This window comes from Leptonychotes weddellii, chromosome 3, assembly GCF_054177405.1.
Source record: "Leptonychotes weddellii isolate Sample4059 chromosome 3, ASM5417740v2, whole genome shotgun sequence".
Taxonomy (NCBI): Eukaryota; Metazoa; Chordata; class Mammalia; order Carnivora; family Phocidae; genus Leptonychotes; species Leptonychotes weddellii.
The window spans coordinates 123,359,844-123,370,761 of NC_138371.1; the positions used below are offsets into that span (position 1 = coordinate 123,359,844).

The window sequence follows — 10,918 nt, forward strand, 5'->3', positions numbered from 1 at the left end:
ATATGCACCTGGCAGGGGAGATACCATGATCACAAAGGTGGTTTTCCCAGGGCGAGGCTTATGCATTTACTCTAGATGTGTTGACCCCTGAGATTTCCCCAAATGTAGGAAACTTGACTGCATAATTTGTGGTAGTGGGGGCCTGTGTTTGCACTCCCGACCCCCCAAAAAAGGATGAGATCATGCCATTAGTGACACCTGGATGGACCTAGAGGGTATTATGCTAATTGGAAAAAGTCAGATTGAGAAAGACAAATACCCCTGTGATTCCAGTCATATTTGGATCTAAAACAAACTAAATAAACACAAAAAGCAGAATCAGACGTATAAATACAGAGAACAAACTAATGGTTGGCAGAGGGAGGTGGGTGGGAGGATGGGCAAAATGGGTCAAGGGGAGTAGGCAATGTCAGAATGAGTCATTCATGGGGTTAACAGGACAGCCTAATGAATACTATACACTAAGATACTGTAATAGCATTGTATGGTGACAGACAGTAGCTCCACTTGCGGTGAGCACAGCATAATGTATACGCTTGTTGAATCCCTATGTTGTATGCCTGAAACCAATGTAACATTGTGCCAACTATACTCACATAAAGAAAGGGAGGGAGGGAGGATATTTTGACAGATCTGAATATTGTAAAAATTTAAATATATAAAGTACTTTTGGTGTTATTTGTACAGGTCTGAATTATTTTATTTGTTTAACTCAAGGGCCCACTAACAGTAGCCCATGGCCAAAACCAGTCTGTTATCTGTTTTTGTAAATAAAGTTTTATTGGAAGACAGCCATGTCATTTATTTACAAACGTCTGTGACTGCTACTGTGCCATAACAGAACTGAAATAGAGACAGTATGCCCACAAAACCTAAAATACTTACTACATAGCCCTTTTCAGGAGCAGTTTGCCAACCCCTGGTCTAGCTAGCTGGATTGTGATTAACAATTCGTTTGGTCATGAAGTAATAGTTTGGTATATTTAGAAAGCAAGTTATAAATAAGAGCTTTTATTTGAGGGTAACATACTAAAGTTTTTCAGGAAACATAAACTTTTTTCTCCCAAAGATTTTGTGACATATATTTAGTTCTAGCTCTCTTCCGCACTTCTGGGATTTTCCTCACTTTCTAATTTCTATCTAATGGATTGTTTGGTTTAGTTGTTTATTCTGCAGCTTGATCTCATGTCACAATTCCCTATCCTGAGCTTACTAAAACTTTGAGTCTTCTGAGTTCTTGTAGCTTAAATTTTTTTTTCTGCTTTCTTATTTTTTTTCTTTTTAAACATTATCAAGAGCTTATGTTCACATTCTGTGCCCATAGCACTCAAGTTGTAGGGGCCTGAGGGACTTGGTTCTCTCATTCACTGGAAACATTCCACAACAGTGTGCATATAGAAATTGTGTCTGGCTTCATTCTAAGATCCTTTTTCTCTTATGGGTGCCAGTGAGGTCATCCAGGCATGTCTGACACTCTCCGTAGTTGTTTGGTGAGGGGCTTCCAGAAACAGATTCTGCACCGCAGCCAAAGCTCTCAGCGCTGTCTCTGCTCTGACTTAAGCGAAGCCACATTAGTTTAAATAATCACTTGAAGGCTTTGCTGTATTTTCAGAAGACCCTATTGAGCAGATTAACACCAGAAAAGTCTCATTTTTCAACTGGGAATTGAACAAAACAATCCCCTCATAACGAATCTGCTGCAGCTAGTCGTCCTATGAGAGATGACTGTGGATGATTTTTTCTGACCATGAGGGAGATGGGAGATGGCTTGGGGAGGCACTACTGTGTGCTCTTGTGTCACATGAGGGTCTGTTCGAAGAAGAAATACCTTGTCCTGCCCCTGAACTCATTTGTTTACAAAAGTGTGTGGGGTCCTTCTGCATAGCTGTTTACTAATTCTCTTTGGGGTCCTGAGGTTTTACTTTGTGGTGGGGGTAAAGGATGTGGATGCTAAAATGAGAACAAGGAGAGAACAAGTCCTGCAGTAAAGCCCCCAGCAACTCTTGGCTATCAACATTCCACATTTCTGTGTTCTGAGAAACTGGTACTTGTGGCAAGTACATAGCCACAGGGATCCTGTAGCCTGGAGACCCTGCAAAACAGCATCAGCAGTGTCTGATGTTGGGCTAGAGCTCAGCAGTGCCCCCTCAATTGCTAAATCCTCTATCTGAATGAAACCACTCTGGAAAGCAAAGCTCGCTCTAGGGCAACTTGTCAATGGTGCCAATTCAATTTTAAACTTATATAGCCTCTTCTATCAAATGCTTGACAGCTAAGAACTTTAAAGAGTTCAGGTATTATTATTATTTTTTTTAATTCTACCCAGGACAAGAAATTGTAATAGTCTTGTACATAGTAGGCACTTGATAAGCATCTGCTTATTATGCATATCCTACACATATCCTGAAGAATTTGCAGATTGTGCCATTATTTTTTCTTTACGCTTTGCTGAAGTTTGGCCAATGGCCACAGCATCACAAAGATTCAGGAAGCTGTAAGCAGAAGAGCACAGAATGTTTCTGCAGAGATGGGAGTGCTCAGGGATTGCTAAATCCCTTCCTTGGCTTGACTTGCAGGGAACAAGTACAGAGGACAGAAGATAGATTAAGTCCTCTGTCTTCATCTTTTACCAGAACATTGACAGCCCCAAATCAACTGAGCAACTTGGATGGATGAGAAAGCAAGAAGACAATCCACTGTAAAAGGAAATCTTTGTGGATACCCAAGCAGGTGCAAAAAAGAGCAAAGAGTCTCTGGCCTGCCTGGAGGAGAGAGGATGGTGTTCTGAGAAGGCTTAGAGTACATGAGGGAGAAAGTAAGTCTCCCAGGGCTTACACAAGGTACCCAGGCATATTTGAGAGAACAAATACCTCCTGAACTCCTACTCTCTGTGTGCCAGGCTGTGGAGAGATCATGTGAAAGAGACAATGTCTATGGCCTCAAAAGCTTATAATCTAGAGAAGAAACTCTCAAACAGAATCATTTTTATTATGGCTCTTTGTTGGATTGAGTGAAAATTGGTCCTATAATATTTAGGACTTATGTGCTGAATTATGTGTACAGTTTTTAGGCGTTCTTCTTAGGCCAGATCTACTGGGTAGCCTATTTTGCAATGCTGGGCAGAGAAGAGTAGAATTGTTGAGGGAGGTGGTGGTGTTCCCTGCTCCCTGGAAATGCGGCCCTGGGGCCTGGTGAGCAGCTGGTGGACAAGGTTCAGCCACAGCCTGCACAGTGCCAATCTCCAGAGTCTGCCATCCCCCCTTTGAGGTTGCTCTGTTTCTCACTGAGTATGCATGTGTATTTGGGATGACGATCATGAATTTAGAACACCTCTCCTGGGATGGAAATTATGAATTACAGATGAGAGAAAGATCACTTATTCAGGAAATGTTCCAATTCTGAAACTAACGACTGAAGAAGTGTCTAGATGTAAAGCACTGACAAATCTTTGAGCATATATATTTGCTAGAATATTAAAAATACCAACATATTAAAATTAGCTCTCAAAATTCAGGTAAAAATGCTTCTTGATGTCAAATATTAACTGATATTTGACATCTGATTCCATTAGAACTGACATTTGATACCATTATTTTCAAAACAAAAGTCTACTTTTCTTCCCAGAGGAAGGGTGACATAAATAATATTTGCAATTGATATCTATTCTTGTCAGGATTAAGGGCAAATTTTGTGTTCTATTTGCTGCACAAACCGGGGAAAGACAGTAAGAATATGATGAATTTGTTGCATGGTTTATGAAAATATAATGGTCCCTGAAAACTTAGCAATCATAAAATAGATTTTTCTTTAATTCAAGCTAATAATTTAAAGCCTGAGTCAAAAATCCTTGAAGATTAAGTGAGAAAGACACATATCACCTGGCACAGTAGATGATGACAAAGGGTCCCAGAAGGTCAGTGTAGTTTGCTCTGTAACACCCAGGGAGTATAGTAAATTCAGAAGAGATAAGGGAGACCAATTCCATAGGAACCCAGAAACTAAAGGGCAAGTAGTGTTCCATGGCAAGTTTTAAGGAGTATTTCTCAAGTGACTTCATTTTGCTTTCCAGAAAATTTGGTCACTGAGGTAATTACTCTAATGAACAGAATTTATCTTATTACCTGAAATATTTATTCACCAGTTACATGTGCTGTAAATGTACCCTGTTTTTTTGTTTTGTTTTGTTTTGTTTTCCCCTGCTTAAGAAGACAGAAGGACTTGAGCAATTCAGCTTCTTAAAGGGGATAACGCATTCCTAGATGGGGTTGGCTGGGAAGATGGCAGGGTAGGAGGACCCTAAGCTTTCCTCCATCCTACAGAAACAACTAGGTAACACTCACATCAGTGTAAATAACCCAGACAACAACATGAAGACCCGTGGAACAAACTCCACAACTAAACGGTAGAGAAGAGACTACACTGAAGAAGACAGGAAGGGCAGAGACGCGATCTGGGAGTGAAACAGACCATGGCCCTCTGTGGTGGGGGGGAACCAGTCACACAAAGAAGGGCAGAAAAGACTTTCATACCAGGGAGCCCATGGATGGTGAGGATGAATCCCCATAATATTTGCCTTTGAAGATGAGAGGGGCCAAATATTGTGAGTTCTTACAACCAGTGGGACTTAAAATCTGGAATTTTAAAAATTGGTGTGCTCAGCTCTGGGAGAGCCCCAAGGGCATTAGGAAGTGTCGTCCCTGCCCTTAAAGAGACAGCACAGAACCAGCAGTTTGAAAAATACCAGGGACAGACAGCAGGGAGAGTGATTTGCTCATCTCAGAGCATGCCCCCAAGGGACAGCAGTTATGGGGAAACCACTCTAGGAACAAAGGAGCTGGCAGGTGCCATTGCCCTCCCCTGCCCCCCAACATAAACAATGGGCACCTGAGAGAACCAGGGCAGCACTAACACTCTTTCCCTAACTTGCTTACCCCAATACCCCAACTAAAAGAAACATGGCCACACAGGCTTTATTTTGCAGTACTTATCAGTTTCGTATGACCAGTAGGAAAGAATGTCTCAGGGTTAAAAGGAAGCAAGAACTAAAGGAAAATATAAAAAGAAATGTATTTTTTTCTGAGATTTTTAGTTTATATTCCAGGTGTGCAAGTCTGGGGGGGTTTAGATTAGGATTTTGGGATAAAAGGCTTAATGTTGGGAAAAAATAGTTGAAAACCCCCAAATTTTCTCTGAATTGAGAAAAACTCCCCACAAAGGCAGTAGAAACAGAAAAACAGTTTTGTTACTGAGTAAGTATTAAACCAGAGCGTGATGATCATCACATCAATTGCTGAGAAATTGCACAGACAGAAATTTTACCCCCTTATATAGCCAAGCAGATTTTAAAGCCAAGAACATTCCTTACATGTTCTCAAGATAAACAGTACTAGTCCTCAAGTCAGAGGACTTGACAGCACATTTGTCACACATAATTCATCCTAAATTTACCTGGTAATTGGGTTGACCATCTGTGTGAGCTAATTGGCTTGATATAAAAGATAAACAAACTTCTTATATCCTTATGACAGGAGGTAGTTTTATAACTTGGAACAAGGCACCCCCAACTTAGGCTCCTACCCTCCCACAGAGCCTGGGAGATTCAAAAGGATGGCTCCCAGGTCCTTGAGAAAGACATTCCTGGGTTAGAATGTCAAGATAGTTAAAACAACAACAACAACAACAACAACAACAACAACAAGTGAAAAACATTTTCATATGTCTCAAAAGGGCAGAGAGAATTTACAATTACATGTTTATTAAAAAAAATGCTCTGACAAAAGGGAAGGGGGATATCTCTTCCCTTATTTTTAACAGGGAGAATTAAGCCTTTTATTTTCAATTTTCCTATGCATAACAAGTTGAACTCAGACTTTTGAGTCTTATAATCAGCAACACACAGGAATGAGAAGCATAGGAATTTCTTTAACACTAACTCCTGCAATTAAGCTAGAAAACAAAACAAAACAAAACAACAACCAATCCAAACTTTTTTCTCTTTTTTTATTTCTCTTCATACTCTATTCAGGGATTATGCCATTTTTCATCTACTGCTGAGTTTCTATTATATTACCAATTAACTGTTTTAGCTAAGAGAGAGAAATAATCATCCCTTAATTTTAAAGACATGTAGTAACCTCGCAACAATTTGTCACTGTTTCCTAAAACATGCAGTCTTTTTAGTTGGTACTCTGTGTAAGAGGTAGAAAATGCTTTCCTTGGGAATCAGAAAGGGTCTTTTCACAATATCCTGGTCTCTGGAGAGGAGGGGGAGGTGAACTGGGCCACCTGGGCTTTGATCTTTTCCAGAATGGCAGTCCTATACCACTGAAATGCACTTAATGGTTTCCACTAAGGAATGGATAAAAACACCCTGTTTGCCTGGTTTGTGTTCTCTGAGAATTTAGACTTGAAAATTCTTCAGAAAATCACTACTTACTCCTTGACTGATCTGATCCATCTAGCCGTGACCTGAGATAACTTCTCCCCTTCTTAGTGAAACTGTTTGGGGCTGAGCCAGTCTCCAAAGATTCTGGGTATTTGAATGACTGAGAGAATTCTGGGATGGGGAGAGGTAGTTTTAGAGTCAAATATTCATTCAGATATTCCCCTAAAGAAACACAGACTTAAATCCTTTTTATTTGGCTCTGGGACTGAGCTCATGTGAGGATTTCCAGATTAGAGATGAAGTAAATCTGGACAGTTAGAACTCATCCTGTTAAGACATATTTTTGTGGGGTTGTTCCATTTATAAAGCTGGCTTCTTATGGTGCATTTGATCCTGTTGTAATTTCTTTTTTTTTTTTAATTTTATTTATTTATTTGACAGAGAGAGACACAGCGAGAGAGGGAACACAAGCAGGGGGTGTGGGAGAGGGAGAGGGAGAAGCAGGCTTCCCGTGGAGCAGGGAGCCTGATGCGGGGCTTGATCCCAGGACCCTGGGATCATGACCTGAGCCGAAGGCAGATGCTTAACGACTGAGGCACCCAGGCGCCCGATCCTGTTGTAATTTCTTAGGCTTGCAGACCAGGCTGCTCAACTTGTGTGAGATCAAAGTTCTAGAAGTAAAAGCACCTGGAATTGGTACAATCTTTCCACTTTCCATTGCCCACCTCCCTCCAAAAAAAAAAAAAAAATTCTATCTATCTATCTATCTATCTATCTATCTATCTATCTATCTAATCTTTGGGTACCTTAATTTAGCCCAATGGACTTTAAAGACCTTTATCTCTAAAAGTCCAAGGATACCTTTTAAAATAATGTTTCCAATCTTCCCCCTTTCTACTCTGAGCCTATATAAAATATATAAAATATAAATGTCACCTCAATAGAAGTTAAATAGCAGTCTACATTTTAGGCTACATGCCAAATGCTAACCTTAAAATTCTGTCTATCATGTTGAAAAAAGGAGTCCAAAGTGTTTATGGTTACGTGACTTTACCTTGGTATAACTTATAGGACTTTAGTATAACAAGTGCATTTAATCATGTAATGGAAGCACACAATTAGTAGATAAATGGACTAATTTTATTATCTAGATTTTAATAAAGCACTTGCTACTTTGCCTCATGAAGCCAACTTGTAAAATTAAGTCATGTTAGCTCAGATGTGAATATTGTCACAAGGGCTCAATTTTGGCTGAAATCCCATAAAGAAAGAATAATGATGGTCATCAATGCATTAAAATTGTAAGAAGATGCCCAGAGCAGTGCCTCAGGAAATGGGCATGAGACTAGTTTAAGATAATGTTTCCATTAATGATACAAAAGTTAGAGTAGAGGAATAGGGAGACAGTCTCTCAAGGGGTTTGATAAAATGTAACTCCTTATAAATGAATTCTTTTTCATTTTTATTTTAGCCATACTCTGACATCTTGAAATAAGGCATAATCAGAAGTGGTCCAGAAAAGTCTTGATCATTTTAAGATACCCTTAAGTCCTTCTTATGGAAGCAATTTCACATAGAAGTTAAAAATAAGTTGCATTAACTTTCGAGGTTTGCTCCCTCCAGAATGTGGAAACCAGTTTCTGTTAACTATTTCGCATCACCATGTGTTAAATTGCAGAGCAGGATGAAAATAGCTCCTAGAAGATGTTGGGGGAGTTGCTGCACTGCATTCTGAAGCATTGGCAAAGCACCTAATTCATGTTCTGAAGCTCTTCCCTGAGAAAATTGTTATGACTGGAAATGAGCTACTTTGAATATTGGGAAAGTTTATTTACTTATTTTTTTTAAACAATTGTTTTGGTGTTGGCATGGAGAATCCTAGGGGTAGATGGGAACTAGATGACATTGAAGGATTATAAATAGGGAGGTGTTTCCATGCTTGTGAAATGACCTACAGAATGTACTGAATTTGTCTTCTCACCTTTTCATCATTTTGGGCTGTACAAAAATTACTCACTGGAAGAAGCAGCTCAAGAGCTCAGTTTTGTTCTCTTTGCCTCCAGTTAAAGCAGAGCCCAAACAATGTTGTATTCTTACCTAATGGTTGCCCTACTCACAGCAGGCTATTTGTTTGTTTGTTTGTTTTCTTTCTCATAGCTATTTATATTCTGAGATTTTTTTTGTTCCTGTCATTTAAAAAATATTTTAATACAACCTCACACCTGTCAGAATGGCAAAGATTAACAACTCAGGAACCAACAGACGTTGGCGAAGGTGGGGAGAAAGGGGAGCTCTCTTAGACTCTTGGTGGGAATGCAAAGTGGTGTAGCCACTCTGGAAAACACTACGGAGTTTCCTTAAAAAGTTAAAAACAGAGCTACCCTACAACCCAGCGATTGCACTATTGGCTATTTATCCAGAGGATACAAGAATAGTGATTCAAAGGGGCACATGCACCCCAATATCCATAATAGCCAAACTATGGAAAGAGCACAGATGTCCATCGACAGATGAATGGATAAAGAAGCTGTGGTGTACACACAAACACACACACACACACACACACACACACAGGAATATTACGCAGCCATCAAAAAATGAAATCTTGCCATTTGCAATGACGTGGATGGAATTAGAAGGTATTATGCTAAGCAAAATAAGTCAGTCAGAGAAAGACAAATACCATATGATTTCACTCAAATGTGGAATTTAAAAAACAAAACAGATGAACATAGGGGAAGGGAAGGGTAAATAAGATGAAATCAGAGGGAGACAAACCATAAGAGACTCTTAACTCCAGGAAATAAACTGAGGGTTGCTGGAGGGGAGGTGGGGGGGATGGGGTAACTGGGTGATAGGCCTTAAGGAGAGCACTTAATGTAATGAGCACTGGGTGTTATATGCAACTGATGGATAACTGGATTCTACCCCTGAAACGGATAATGCAGGATATATTAACTAAATTGAATTTAAATGTAAAAAATTAAGAAAAATTGATTTTTAAATCCAGGAGCTTTCCTTCAGCATTATGCTGGGCTCCGGGACACAGGTGAGGGCTGCATCTGTGGGTGGTGGGATGAGATGCTGGGGAGGTGGCATCTACAGGTTCATCATTGGAAGAACCTGACTTTGAGCCTAGAATAGGGACCCTTACCACCCAGGAGCTGATAAAGTGAGTCTGATTTATGTTGGCTGGGGGTTTGTACCCTGCCTATATTGCTGGTTTTAAATGAATGGACCAAAAGGTGATGTTAAAGATACCAAGAGTATGGGCCTCATGCTATGCTGAATAATGACCCCTCACGATGTTCATGCCCTAATCCCCAGAAACTGTGAACATGCTAACTTACAAGGCAGAAGAGACTTTGCAGATGTCTTGAGACGGAGGGATTATTCTGGATAATACAGTGGACCCTACATATAATTACAAGCATCGTGTATGAAGGAGGCAGAGGGAGCTGTGACTAACAGCAGAGGAGAAGGTGATGCGATCCCGTGAGTAGAGACCAGAGTGAGGCCCTGATGATGGAGGAAGGGACTATAGGCCAGGCATGAGAGGCAGCCACTAGAAGCTGAAAAAGGCAAGGAGACAGATGCTTCCTTAGAACCTCTAAAAGAAACCAGCCCTACTGACACCTCAACTTATGCCCAGACTTGTACCTCCAGAACTGTGAGAGAATGAATGGTGTGTTACTTTAAGTGACTAAATTTGTGGTTATTTATTATTGAACCAATAGAACACATGTGCAGGTATAATTAACAAGGCATGTGCCACCCGTGCTCGCAAGACACAAGTGTGAGGATCAGTGTTGTTACCTGGAGCACTATGGATGTGGTTGGAAACAGTTTCAAGGGCAAAATTCTGGACAAGAGAATAATATGCATATGAATATATTTAAGGCATCTAAGATTCAGTATTAAAACTTAAAATGCATGTTCTCTATAACTGAGTCTGTTTTTTATTATTTTCTTGGGGTTTCTGTATACCTAAAACTAATAGAACATTGTATGTCAACTATACTTTGATAATAATAAAAAACACTTAAACGCACAAAGGAAAAATCAGAATAAAGGGAATTCATAGACAAAGTAACTGGGTTTGACTAAAGCCTTTTCCACCTACACAAACACTATATTGGAAATAATGGGAATGAACATGGGCTCGTGGGACAAGACCCTTAAAAATTCAAGGTGTTAACCAGATTGGTAACCTCCTCTAATACCTAGTTGCCTGACCTCAGGTTAGCTTTCCTGGGAACAGATAATTGTTGCGTGAAATCTACTACAGAGCTAAACCTCTTAGATCCTAGTTAAGCTCAGTGTCATAATAGGTGACATGTCCTTGGGGCTGACAGCAGGATTTTGTTTTTGCTTTGCTTTTCTAATGATCAGAATTAAAGAGGAGAACAGAGGAAGGGAAGAGGTAAGTTTCCCACCCTCTGCTGGGTTCAGGACCACTTTTTGCCACATGCTCTGGAAGTTGAAATGGGTGGGTTGTTTTCCTGCTGTTAATAGGCTGAAGTAAGTCAAAAC

At 40.0% G+C, this 10,918-nt stretch overlaps 1 non-coding gene across 1 annotated transcript; it reads left to right on the forward strand.

The window, feature by feature from the left end:
* Positions 1 to 166, forward strand: LOC115942443 (U1 spliceosomal RNA). Its single transcript, XR_004077047.1, has one exon. It is a non-coding gene; the product is annotated as a U1 spliceosomal RNA (small nuclear RNA).
* Positions 167 to 10,918: the final 10,752 nt, after the last annotated feature.